Raw genomic sequence first — 14,484 nt, 5'->3', positions numbered from 1 at the left:
CGCGTTCAAGGAGTTGAAACGACGGTTCTCTACTGCGCCAGTTTTGGTGCAGCCCGACCCTAGCCGCCAGTTCATGGTTGAAGTGGACGCCTCTGACTCAGGGATAGGAGCCGTGCTGTCCCAGAGCGGAGAGACCGATAAGGTTCTTCACCCGTGTGCCTACTTTTCCCGCAGGTTGACCCCGGCTGAACGGAACTATGACGTCGGCAATCGAGAACTCCTTGCGGTGAAAGAGGCTCTTGAGGAGTGGAGACACCTGTTGGAGGGAGCGTCTGTGCCGTTCACGGTTTTCACTGACCATCGGAACCTGGAGTATATCAGGACCGCCAAGCGGCTGAACCCCAGGCAAGCCCGCTGGTCACTGTTCTTCGGGCGTTTCGACTTCCGGATCACCTATCACCCCGGGACCAAGAACCAGAGATCGGATGCCTTGTCCCGGGTACACGAAGACAAAGTCAAAACAGAGCTGTCGGATCCACCGGAGCCCATCATTCCGGAGTCCACTATCGTGGCCACCCTCACCTGGGATGTGGAGAAGACCGTCCGGGAGTCCCTGGCACGGAGCCCGGACCCTGGAACCGGTCCGAAGAACCGTCAGTACGTCCCACCAGAGGCCAGAGCTGCAGTCTTGGACTTCTGTCACGGTTCCAAGCTCTCCTGTCATCCAGGGGTGCGAAGGACCGTGGCAGTTGTCCGGCAGCGCTTCTGGTGGGCGTCTATGGAGGCCGACGTCCGGGAATATATCCAGGCCTGCACCACCTGTGCCAGGGGCAAGGCAGTACATAAGAAGGCCCAAGGACTCCTCCAGCCGCTGCCGGTGCCTCATCGCCCCTGGTCCCACATCGGCCTGGATTTTGTCACGGGCCTCCCGCCGTCCCAGGGCAACACCGCCATCTTCACGATAGTGGACCGATTCTCCAAGGCGGCCCGCTTCATGGCCCTCCCGAAGCTCCCAACAGCCCAGGAGACAGCAGACCTCCTGGTCCACCACGTCGTCCGTCTGCATGGGATACCCTCCGACATCGTCTCTGATCGTGGTCCCCAGTTCTCCTCACACGTCTGGAGGAGCTTCTGCAGGGAACTGGGGGCCACCGTGAGCCTCTCGTCCGGGTACCATCCACAGACGAACGGACAGGCAGAGCGGGCCAACCAGGACTTGGAACAGACCCTCCGCTGCGTCACATCCGCGCACCCGACGGCCTGGAGTAACCATCTGGCCTGGATCGAGTATGCGCATAACAGCCAGGTGTCTTCTGCCACTGGCCTCTCCCCATTTGAGGTGTGTTTGGGGTATCAGCCCCCGTTGTTTCCCGTGGTGGAGGGAGAGGTCGGTGTGCCCTCGGTCCAGGCCCACCTGCGGAAGTGCCGTCGGGTGTGGCGCTCCGCCCGTTCTGCCTTGTTGAAGGCCCGGACGAGGGCGAAGACCCATGCAGACCGCCGGCGATCCCCGGCCCCTGCTTACCAGCCCGGGCAGGAGGTGTGGCTTTCCACGAAGGACATCCCGCTCCAGGTGGACTCCCCAAAACTTCAGGACAGGTACATTGGCCCCTTCAGGATCCTCAAAGTCCTCAGTCCTGCCGCAGTGAAGCTCCAACTCCCGGCTTCACTGCGGATCCATCCGGTTTTCCACGTGTCCCGCATCAAACCTCACCACACCTCACCCCTCTGTGCTCCCGGACCGGCGCCGCCTCCTGCTCGGATCATCGACGGGGAGCCGGCTTGGATGGTGCGCCGACTCCTGGACGTCCGTCGGATGGGTCGGGGGTTCCAGTACTTGGTGGACTGGGAGGGGTATGGACCCGAAGAACGCTCCTGGGTGAAGAGGAGCTTCATCCTGGATCCGGCCCTCCTGGCCGACTTCTACCGCCGACACCCCGACAAACCTGGTCGGGCGCCAGGAGGCGCCCGTTGAGGGGGGGGTCCTGTTGTGTGGGCCGCCAGAAGAGGAGGTACTGCTGGCCCACCACCAGAGGGCGCCCTGCCTGAAGTGCGGGCTTCAGGCACGAGAGGGCGCTGCCGCCACGGACACAGCCGGGAGTGACAGCTGTCACTCATTAATTCCTGACAGCTGTCACTCATTCTTCATCATCGCACTCCATAAAACCCAGACGTCATCTCCACCTCATCGCCGAGATATCGTACTTCTTTGGAGCAGTACCAGATCCGACAGTCGGAGACGGTGATCACCTGGGAATTCGGGACTTGGCGGCTCCAGTATTCACCATGTTCTGGGGCGGCGGAAATCGTGTGGTTCCGGCTCTTCTCAGGACAGATGTCTTCTATCCTCGAGCCTGCCCACACGTCACCTCTGTGTATTGACTGTTATGATATTCTGTGATTGTCTGTATGTTCGTTGTGCACATTCACAACATTAAATTGTTACTTTTTGGCTCATCTATTGACCGTTCATTTGCGCCCCCCTGTTGTGGGTCCGTGTCACTACACTTTCCCAACACAATGTGCACCACAGTCAGATAAAGTTCAGTTAAAGTTAGACTGAATATTTTATATGATTGTGTGTTTTTTTTAATTTCTTTTATTTATTTTACTTATTTTTTCTTTTTATGGTTAAATATTTTTAATTGTGTTTTAATCTTATTTCATTTTATTCTGCTTTTAAATGATGTTTGTGAAGCGCCTTGAGGTGATTACTCGTGATTTGGCACTATATAAATTAATAAATTATTATTATTACTGAAAAGTTTGTTGGATTTCCCTTACCCTCCAAATTACAAACATGAGTATTTTGGAAAGGGCATATTTAAGGGTCACATGACTTACAGAAAGAGTCACATGGCATTCTAAGAAAAGATGGAAGAAGAGATGGAGTGCTTCTTAATCCTTAGAGATAATATAATGACAGTACTGACATCAAAAAAAGAAGAAATGGCAGTATTTAGACTTAACCATTAATTGCCACGAACATTGGAATTACAGTTCTCATGAAAACCTCACTGGAATGGCAGTTATTGTGAGAGGAAAAAAAATGTCAGTCGCATTCTAGCACTCAGTGGAAACATTATTATTTTGTTATCATATTGTTGACATTCTGAGAATATTGAATAACTTTCCACAAACCTGTAATACAAACCCAGCTATCCATAGCCTGCATAAGAAATAATGCATGCTATGGATCTCTGTACATCCAGTCATTCAGGACTTTGCATGTGAGGTTGATCTCATCTCAGCTCGTCATGTTTTACACCTAGAAAACAAACAGATCATACATATGATAGTCCATGGAAACTCCTGTCTGATCTCATCTGTCAACCTGTCCACCACCACTGCGAACAAGAAAGGACTCAGGGCTGATTCTTGGTGTAATCCCACCTCCACCTTGAATGAGTCTGTTATTCCTTCTGCACATCTTACCCCTGTCACACTGTCATTGTACATGTCCTGCACTACCCTCACATAGTTCTCTGCCACTCCAGTCTTCCTCATACAATACTACAACTCTTCCCATGGCACCCTGTCATAAGCGTTCTCTAAATCCACAAACACACAATATAACTCCCTCTGGCCTTCTCTACACTCCATCAGTATTCTCAGAGCAAACATCGGATCGTAGTGCTCTTTCTCAGCATGAAACCATATTGCTGCTCACAGTTCTTCACCATTTTTCTAAGAAGAGCTTCGACTACTCTTTCCCATAACTTCATGCTGTGGCTAATTAGCTTTGTGCCTCTGTAGTTGCTGCAGCTCTGCTCATCACACTTGTTCTTAAAAACAGGAACCAGCACACTCCCTCTACACTCCTCAGGCATCCTCTCACTTTCCAAGATTTTATTAAACAATCTGGTTAGAAAGTCCACTGTCATCTCTCCTAGACATTTCCATGCCTCCACTGTCATCTGGACCAACTGCCTTTACACTCTTCATTGCTGGTCTCACTTCATCATTACTAATCTCTTGTACTTCCTGATTTACTCTCTCCACATCATCCAGCCTTTTCTCTCTCTCATTCTTCATTCATCAGCTCCTCAAAATATTCCCCCCCCTTCTCAACACACTCTCCTCACTTGTCAGCACATTACCATCTTTTACCACCCTGACCTGCTGCACATCCTTTCCAGTTCTTTCCTTTTGTCTAGCCAATCAGTACAAGTCATTTTCTCCTCCTCACTGGAATGGCAGTTCCAGTGAGGTTTTTTTTTTTCAAGATGGCCCTGTTGAAGCAGCAGCCTGTTACTTGCAGTGGGTGGTACCCTGTGCAAGTATGCACATGGGAAACCCACTTGTGTTACTCGTGATTATTTTTATGATGGTCTCTGCACTTTTCGAGGAAGCGCAGGGAAATCCCTTTGTCTCCAGCTCCGGACGTCCCATTGTTTATAGCTGGGATCAACTGCTTGGACTAAGAGACTCAATGCACAGTGGGCCGGGTCCACGCTATGCTGAGCACCCGGACGTACCTGCATACATTCGGCAGAAACGTAGGGGCTGCAGGGGCGGCTGGACAAAGCGGAGAAGGACTTATATTCCATCTGTGGTCATGGGGAATGTAAGATCTCTCCACAACAAGACCGAGGAGCTATCAGCGCTAACCTGGTTCCAGAGGCTGTATAAAGACTGCAGTCTCATGTGCTTCACAGAGACGTGGTTGGATGAACATGTACCGGACTCTTTAATTAACATGGACGGCTTCACACTCATCTGCGCGGACAAGACACTAGCGGAGAGCGGAAAAAAGAGAGGAGGGGGGCTCGCCATTTATGTGAACGAGAAATGGTGCAGCGGGTCTCATATTCACGTGAAGGAGCAGATCTGCTCCTTGGACGTGGAGCTACTTGCAGTGAGCATGAGGCCGTACTATCTCCCACGGGAGTTTGGAAATGTGATTATGCTCTGCGCGTATATTCCTCCCTCTGCAGACACCGCCGTTGCCTGTGAGCAGATTCACAGCACAGTCGCTGACGCAACACCCACGTGTGCTCTTCCTCATCACCGGAAACTTTAAACATGCCTCCCTCTCTGCCACCCTCCCCACATTCACCCAGTACGTCACGTGTAAAACCAGGGACAATAGAATACTGGACCTTTTTTACGCTAATGTGGAGGACGCTTACACCTCTACCCCCCTCCCCCCGCTGGGACGCTCTGATCACAACCTCGTCTATCTGCTCCCCCAATACACACCCAGAGTGAGAAGAGAACCAATACACAAAAGGTCAGCAAAACTCTGGACTGAAGAGGCCACTGAGAAGCTGAGAGACTGCGTCAGAACGACAGACTGGAGCATGTTTCAAAACTCTTATGGTGAACATATCAACGGCCTGACCCAGTGTGTCACTGACTATGTGAACTTCTGTGTGGAGAGCACTGTACCCACCCGGAGGGTACGGTGCTTTCCCAACAACCACCCCTGGGTGACCCCCAAGCTGAAGGCCCTGATGAACCAGAAGAAGAGGGCTTTCAACTCGGGAGACAGAGAAGAGCAGCGTAGAGTCCAACAGGAGCTCCAGTGGAAGATCCGTGCAGCCAGGACCCACTGCAGTTCACCTACAGGCCCAACATCAGGGTAGATGATGCTGTCATCTACCTACTGCAACGAGTGCTCACCCACCTGGAGACCAGCGGGAGAGCTGTGAGAGTCATGTTCTTTGATTTCTCCAGTGCTTTTAACACTATCAGACCAGCACTGCTGAGGGGGACACTGGAGGATGCAGGTGTGGATGGACACCTCGCTGCCTGGCACATCGACTACCTCACTGACCGTCCGCAGTACATGCGGCTGCGCGGCTGTCAGTCTGAGGTGGTAACGTGCAGCACCGGGGCCCCCCAGGGCACCGTCCACTCGCCTTTCCTCTTCACCCTCTACACCGACTTCACCTACAACACGGAGAGCTGCCACCTCCAGAAGTTCTCTGATGACTCCATCATTGTGGGTCTGAGGGGAACGAGCTGGAGTACCGGTCGGTCATCACAGACTTCATGGACTGGTGTGAGCACAACCACTTGTGTCTCAACACCAGTAAGATGAAGGAGATGGTGATCAACTTCAGGAGGAAACCACCACCTCACCCACCAGTGAACATCCAGGGGGAGGACATAAAGACTGTGGACAGTCTCAAATACCTGGGTGTTCACCTCAACAGCAAACTGGACTGGACTCACAACACCGACACCTTGTACAAAAAAGGCCAGAGTCGCCTCCACCTCCTGAGGAGACTGAGATCCTTTGGAGTGAGCAGGCCTCTGCTTAAGACCTTCTACGACTCTGTTGTAGCCTCTGCTCTCCTCTATGCTGTCGTCTGTTGCGCCCCGGGAAGCACAGAGTGGGAGAGAAAGAGACTGAACAAGCAGGTCAGGAAGTCCAGCTGTGTCCTGGGCTATCCTCTGGAGTCTCTGGAGGAGGTGGCTGAGAGGAGGGTGTTAACCAAGTTCAAATCCATCATGAACAACTCCTCTCACCCTCTGCACCGGACTGTAGTGGAGCTGACCAGCTCGTTCAGTGACAGACTGAGCCACGCTCAGTGCAAGAAGGAACAATACCGCAGGTCGTTCCTCCCTGCTGCTGTCAGACTGTAGAATAACACTGTGAAATAACCACATGCAATAATATGTCCACAAATCATGTACAATATTATTAATATGTCCACTTCATGTGCGATAACAACTCGTTTACAAATCCCAGCACTAATGTCACCTTACCACATCTAAACTCCATTTCACATATTGTAAAGAAGATGCTCCTATCTCTTTATATGTATATGTGTATGTGTATAGGTATGTGTGTGCATATGGGTATGCGTGTATGGGTGTATGTGTATGTATATGTGTATATGCATATCTATACATATAAATACATGTATATATGTATACATATATATGTATATATATGTATACATATATATATATATATATATATATATATATATATGTATATAGGTATGTACGTGGGTGTGTATGTATATGTGTGTATGTATGTATGTATATATATATATATATATATATATATATATATATATATATATATATACGAGGTCTGTCAATAAAGCAACGGTCCTTTTTATTTTTTTCAAAAACTATATGGATTTCATTCATATGTTTTTACGTCAGACATGCTTGAACCCTCGTGCGCATGCGTGAGTTTTTCCACGCCTGTCGGTGACGTCATTCGCCTGTGAGCACTCCTTGTGGGAGGAGTCGTCCAGCCCCTCGTCGGAATTCCTATGTCTGAGAAGTTCCTGAGAGACTGGCGCGTTGTTTGATCAAAATTTTTTCTAAACCTGTGAGACACATCGAAGTGGACACGGTTCGAAAAATTAAGCTGGTTTTCAGTGAAAATTTTAACGGCTGATGAGAGATTTTGAGGTGATTCTGTCGCTTTAAGGACTTCCCACGGTGCGAGACGTCGCTCAGCGCTCTCAGCCGCCGTCGTCAGCCTGTTCAAGCTGAAAACCTCCACATTTCAGGCTCTATTGATCCAGGACGTCGTGAGAGAACAGAGAAGTTTCAGAAGTTTCGGTTTCAGCATTTTATCCGGATATTCCACTGTTAAAGGAGATTTTTTTTAATGAAAGACGTGCGGACGGGTCCGCGCGTCGGGACGCAGCCGACGCGGTGCGGCGGCACAGGAAAAACACCTCCGTGTTGATAACCATTTGTAAAATCCAGGCGGCTTTTGATGGCTTTCAGTGGAGTGAGTATATGAGAAATTGTTTAACAGCAGGACATGTTCCAACTTGTCCTTAAGGCTTTCAACAGAGGTGTTTTTCCTGTGGCGGAGCGTCACGTCTTTCATTAAAAAAATCTCCTTTAACAGTGGAATATCCGGATAAAATGCTGAAACCGACTTCTTCTGAAACTTCTCTGTTCTCTCACGACGTTCTGGATCAATAGAGCCTGAAATGTGGAGGTTTTCAGCTTGAACAGGCTGACGACGGCAGCTGAGAGCGCTGAGCGACGTCTCGCACCGTGGGAAGTCCTTAAAGCGACAGAATCACCTCAAAATCTCTCATCAGCCGTTAAAATTTTCACTGAAAACCAGCTTAATTTTTCGAACCGTGTCCACTTCGATGTGTCTCACAGGTTTAGAAAAAAATTTTGATCAAACAACACGCCAGTCTCTCAGCAACTTCTCAGACAAAGGAATTCCGACGAGGGGCTGGACGACTCCTCCCACAAGGAGTGCTCACAGGCGAATGACGTCACCGACAGGCGTGGAAAAACTCACGCATGCGCACGAGGGTTCAAGCATGTCTGACGTAAAAACATATGAATGAAATCCATATAGTTTTTGAAAAAAATAAAAAGGACCGTTACTTTATTGACAGCCCTCGTATATATATATATATATATATATATATATATATATATATATATATATATACACACACACACACATACGCAGGTATGTGAGTGCATGTTGCATGTGTGTATATATACACACATATTCTATTTCTACCTCATTTCTTATGTCTTGTACTGTTACAAGTATTATTTCTTATCCTTGCACACGCTGTTCGATGAACATTTTCCTCTACTTGCACCCACCTTGTGTGTTTTCTTAAGAGCTGACGTAACGTGGATTTCTCATCTGTGAGATCAATAAAGTTTATTTTTTATATGGTATGTGATTTTGCCAACTTCTGATTGGCCCATTCACCACTTTCTGAGCTGTACCACATGCCGAGTTGACCGCTGGTGTAGCCGAGTACACCTCGCCTGCAGCGTAGTGCTAGCCAATCGAGTGACACCTTCTATCGATAACGACCAATCAGATAACGCGATACAACGCCTACTTTGGCCCGCTTCGAATTGCGTCGTGCGTCGCCATGTACGCAATGCAGTAAAAACTAAGGGCACAGAAAAAAAAAAAACTCTGCTGGCTGCAGCAGTTCCTCAGTTTTCTCTCACAAATGTGTTTAAATACAGTCCATAAAAGTCCTGCTCACAGACTGATTGACAGAAACAGGACATATCCACATCAAGTATTGGTTCGTTCGCGCGCGTGTGCACGTGCATCTCACACGCGCATCTCGCGGTCAAAGTGTGAAAGATAAACTATAACAGAACTCAGAGCGCAGACCTGCAGCTCAGCACAAATATAAACTTGAAGATAAATCAGAGTGCACAGTCTGTCTGCAGCCAAACTGCACTCTGATTCCTCTGTGCAGAGAACCTGCAGGCTGCGTTCTCACCTTCTCTCTGCTCCCTGCTGCACCTGACGCAGACATTCCTGCATCGTCATGGCACCACAGGAAGCTCAAGGCAGCCCTGGTGTGAAAGGGGCTGTAGAGATTGTGCTCATGAAGTATTTTGGACCTGTTGGTGCAGTATGACAGTAATAATAAAGAGCTTCAGGTGTGTTAGAGCAGGGAGACAACTAAGAGTGTCAGGAAGGTAGATCTCAAGGACCGAACTTGGGCACCCCTGGTTTAAGTAGTTTATGGATTTCAGTTTACTGATCAATTAGTGCATGAAATCTTGATCGCAAACCCTTTTTTGTTGGCGGTGGGCGGTGGCGGGGGTCATTACGGCCGGTGAGGTGGGGAGGTGATCCGAGCAGGTTTTGCTTCTGGTGTGACTGTCCTGACACCTGCTGGGTGTGTCCCGCTCCCTGGCACAATGTCAGGTGAGAAGTTTGAGACTGCAAACCGGAGGGGGAGGTTTTTGTCCTCTGTGAGTTTGACGACTTCGTTCCCGCTTGACAGGTGGACTGTCTCAGTCAAACTCCTCACCTTGACACCAGAAGCGAGAGCTGCTCAGATCACCTCCTCAGGCTGTAGTGACCCCTGCCAAAAATAAATAAATAAATAAATAAATGAATAATAATTTTTGTGGTGATAGGGTTTGGCGATCAAGATTTCCTGCAGTAATTGATCCATCAACTGAAATCCATAAACTACTTAAACTGAAAAAATATATATGTATATATCATGAATGATATTCACGTTTTGTGAGATCCGTGTTCACGTTTTGTGAGATATCTTTTCAGTATTCACGTTTTACAATTAACAGTTTGTGGATCATTCACGATTTGCAGTCGATTCACGTTTTGGGGGTTAACAAGCTCTCACTTTCTTCTTCTTTACCTCTAAAGTCATGAAAGTACAGAACCATTGATGGCTGAATTCAGTCACTCATTGTTCTGGCTTTGATGGACTGAAACCAAAGCTGTGCTGGACTGCTTCGGTTTTAGTCCATCCTCCCTCACTCATACACACCTGCTATTTTCAACACATGAAATAAAGTAATCATATGTTCCGTAGACTCAGCTGGCTCGCATGTGTCAGAACAGCTGCAGCTGACTCCCATCTTCCTCATCTTTGTCAGCTGATTTGATGTGGTTCTTTGGACTGTACCAGCATTTTAAATGAGCCACTGGTGACTGTGAAAATGTGGGTCCTTGAAGAGGAAAATTTCATGTGTACCCTTCATGGGGAGGAGGAGGAATTCTATGGATTGTGTAAGTGATCTGGATCCAGTTTCTGTCATCCTGTGTCTGTTGGCTGGACCTTTTTCCTGCCACAGGTTGGGTCTTGCATTGTGACCCTGAAAGCTTGTAGCTAACATTTATTGGCCAGTGAGCACTTTGCTGTCCCCCGTCCCCCTGCTGAGAAATTCCAGAGGCTCCTCTTTTGGCCTCTTGTGGCTCCTAGGTCACTCGTTTGTCATCATGACCTTTAACCCCTGTAGGCCAGTGTGCTGGGAGGAATGTCTGAGATGTTTACCTTCACTGAGACTGATGGTGTCCAGGTGGCTCTTTCTCTCCATCCCTCCCTCCCTCCCCCTTCTGTCCCACATATTTTTTCCAGTGTTGTCTGTTTTCCTGAGTCAGGCATCTGAAGAGCCCCACATCTCTGTTACAGTCAGCCAACCAGTGAATCATGTAAAAGTGGAGTTTTAGACAAATCATTGTCCTGTGGGATAGGAGTAAGTTCAGGGTGGTTGGGAATTTTATAGTTATAGTTAGACAAAGGACTTCATTAACCACAAAGAGATACCACATTGTTGCAACACCTCAGCTGGCTTAAGATGAATTCAATGGGCAGCACTCTTACACCTTTAAGGGGCGAAAGAAGAAGGTTTTGGGTTCAATTCCTTTCTGTCTCGTGGCACAGACTGGTTGGGTGGTAAGGGGTCATTCCCATATGGATCTGCTAACCTACCTGCTAACCTAAAGCAGACATTCCTTGTCCTGAACTGAACATGTGGACACAAAAGATAAGTTACACATCTCTACAGTACAGTCAGAATCAGAATCGAAGTTATTGCCAAGTAAGTTCTCATATACAAGGAATTTGATCTGGTGTTGTTGGTGCATAAACAAAATACAAAAGAAAAGGAAAAATACTTCTGTACGAAGTAAAGAAGTCAGATAGTCAAATGGATGAAATTATGTTCACTGTAAAATAAATATAACGTAGTGGAATGGGATTGTGCAAAGATAGATGTGCAGATGTACAGTACCTTTCAGTGCAGGGATGACCAGTCTACTTTCTGGTAGGGGGGCAGGGTACATGAGGGTCTCTGGCATTATTTATTAGTCTAGCTAATGGAAACGAGCTGTTTTTGTGTCTTGAGGTTTTGGTCTTGATAGACCTCAGCCATCTGCCAGAGGGGAGGGTGACAAAAGATTTGTGTCCACAAACTTCCTTGCTTGCCTCAGGGCCCTGGAGGTGTACAGGTGCTGTAGAGATGGCAGAGTGCAGTCCATCACTTTCTCTGCTGTACGGATGATACGCTGCAGTCTGCTCCTCTCCTTAGCAATGGAAGCAGCGTACCAGACACCATCATTGTATTGAACTTCCTCAGCTGCCTCAGAAAGTTCATCCTCTGCTGTGCTCTCTTGATGAGTGAAATGATCCTCAGTGCTGAAGGTGGTGTTCCCAGGGATAACACCTGTGAACAGTTTAGATCCTTTGCTATCAGAATGCATCACATGCACTCTAATCCACCACTCTGTACACACTGAGCTCATGAAGACAGGTCGGGTCTGGGAATGGGCATTGGGGCCATGTATCTGGGTCCTTGGCCAGTTCTGTTGACAGGTGATGCTAATGAACAATATGAAGCAAAATCTACCTGTAGAATTGAACACATGCTGCCATAAACTACACAATGATGAGTTAAAACTGGTTTGTGGCTTATGGTTTGACTGGATTTGTGGATCCTGCTGTGGTTATGGCAGAGTATCTGTATCCTGCTCTGGTTGTGAGAGGGATTGTGGGTCCTCTTGTGGTTATTTGTGCTTATGTGGGAAATTTATGGTACTGTTGGGAGTATTGGTGGGGGTGAGGTGTATGGGTTTGTAATGGTTATGAGGAGGTTTATGGCTTTGCTACGATTAGTTTTCTTTATGGATGAGGTTTATGGTTCTGTTATAGTTTGTTTTCTGTATGGAGGAGGTTTATGGTTGTTATAGTTAGTTTTCTTTATAGGGGAGTTGATGGTCTAGTGGTTAAGTGGGCTTCAGACCAGAGGATCCTCCGTTCAAACCCCAGCCTGGCCAGAAAATCACTAAGGGCCCTCAGGCAAGGTCCTTTATCCCAAAGTTGCTTCCGGGGTGTAGTAAGTGCTATATAAATGCAGTCCATTTAAGGAGGCTTATGGTTCTGTTGTGCTTAATTTTCTTTATGGAGGAGGTTTATGGTTCTGTTATAGTTAGTTTTTATGGAGGAGGTTTATGTTTCTGTTATGGTTAGTTTTTTTATGGAGGAGGTTTATGGTTCTCTTACGGTTAGTTATGGTTATGGAGGAGAATTCTGGTTCTGTTCTGTTATTTTTGGGTATGGAAGAAGTTCATTTTTCTGTAATGGTTATTTTCGGTTATCAAAATCAGAATATTTTTAACGCTCTGGAGTCCTTTTGGTGTCCTATTTACTCAGTAAAACTTGAATAATGATTAATAATTTTTGGAAGGCTTGTTCCTAATAATTATGGTAATGTGTGGAGCAGCTCTCTGTGCTGCACAGTCACCCAGCATGCCAACCCAATCTCACGGCAAGTCGTGATTCAGCAGTACAAAATATACATTAATCTATTGGTTCATGATATTGTGACGAAAAGCTCCTCATTTTTGTCCCAGCAACACAAATTCATTCTAATTCATTCCGTGATGGCTGCACAAAATTAAAAGTGACGCGTGGTCAGGGGTGGTTATGGTTAGGGTCGGGGGAAGGAGTAGGGTTAGGTTATGGTTAAGGTTAGGGTTGGGGGTAGGAGTAGGGTTAGTAATAGTGAGTTAAAAAAATCCCTGTCACGAAAATTTGTCTCATTTCATGACGGGAGCATGAAAAAAAAATGTGAGACTGGGCTGAGCATATGCATGAATGGGACTTCTCTCCCTCTTTCCTGCTTTCTGCCTGAAGTAATTAAAAAGGAAAAAACATGACTTTCCTTTTATCATTTGGTGGAAAGTGCACTGGTTGTTTGAAGTGCTGCATTACCACACACGTGAAGGCCTTTCCTCTTTATTCTCCTTTATGGCCAGGGGAGGGGGGGGTATATTCCCCTTTATCATTGCTGGAAAAACACATGACCTAAATCCAATCAAAATCACCGATCCCATGTGGATTGATCATGTGGGCTTGTTGTTGAGGGGAAAAAAAGCCACCAAAGACAAATGCTGCCAACGCTGCCTTCAGGTAGACAGCAGCAGGAATGGCAAAGTGTCAGGTCTGTGACATGTCCAAAACTAGTCAGAAAGGTCTTGTTTTGGACAGGAACTGTTTAACTGAATGGCACAAATATAATTTGTAAGGCATCTTATTGCATGTTAATAGTTGTACAAAAAAAAAGTTTGAAGCATTTCCTGTATTTTAATGTATATAACTTTGCTTTTGCTACACTTGTACATATGTTTTTGAAATTTACAATTTGTATTTACATTCTAAGTTATAAAAATAGTTTGTTAAATATGTTTGTGGTTTTCATAGTAAAAACATCCTTTTTCTATTCGGATTTTATGTTTTGTGTGAATTTAGATTCACTGTGTTAATGCAATATTTCACAATGAAGATAAAACTGGAAAGTCACACAGGTAAGGTTGTGCTGCACAAAATGACACCAAACGAGGCAAAGAAAAAAGTTTTTAAGGTAAATTATGAAGGTAAAACTAAGAGTAGTCAAAAGTGCACAGTTATACCCTGGCCTCCAGAGGGTTAATTGTCATTGCACAAAGTATGAGAAAATTGAGGTGCTGTTTAAGAAACACTAAATATAAAAAACTAATTAAAACAAATACATGACAGACACATTATAAAAATAAAAAGTAGAACTACAACCCCAATTCCAATGTGTAAAATCTAAATAAAAACAGAATACAATGATTTTTCAAATCCTCTTCAACCTATATTCAATTTAATACACCACAAAAACAAGATATTTAATGTACAAAATGATAAACTTTATTGTTTTTGTGCAAATATTTGTTCATTTTGAAATGGATGCCTGCAACACATTTCAAAAAAGCTGGGACAGTGGTATGTTTACCACTGTGTAACATCACCTTTCTTCTAACAACACTCAATAAGC

Source organism: Thalassophryne amazonica, chromosome 2, assembly GCF_902500255.1.
Source record: "Thalassophryne amazonica chromosome 2, fThaAma1.1, whole genome shotgun sequence".
In the NCBI taxonomy this organism is placed as follows: domain Eukaryota; kingdom Metazoa; phylum Chordata; class Actinopteri; order Batrachoidiformes; family Batrachoididae; genus Thalassophryne; species Thalassophryne amazonica.
Note: the sequence above shows the minus strand (reverse complement) of the source record.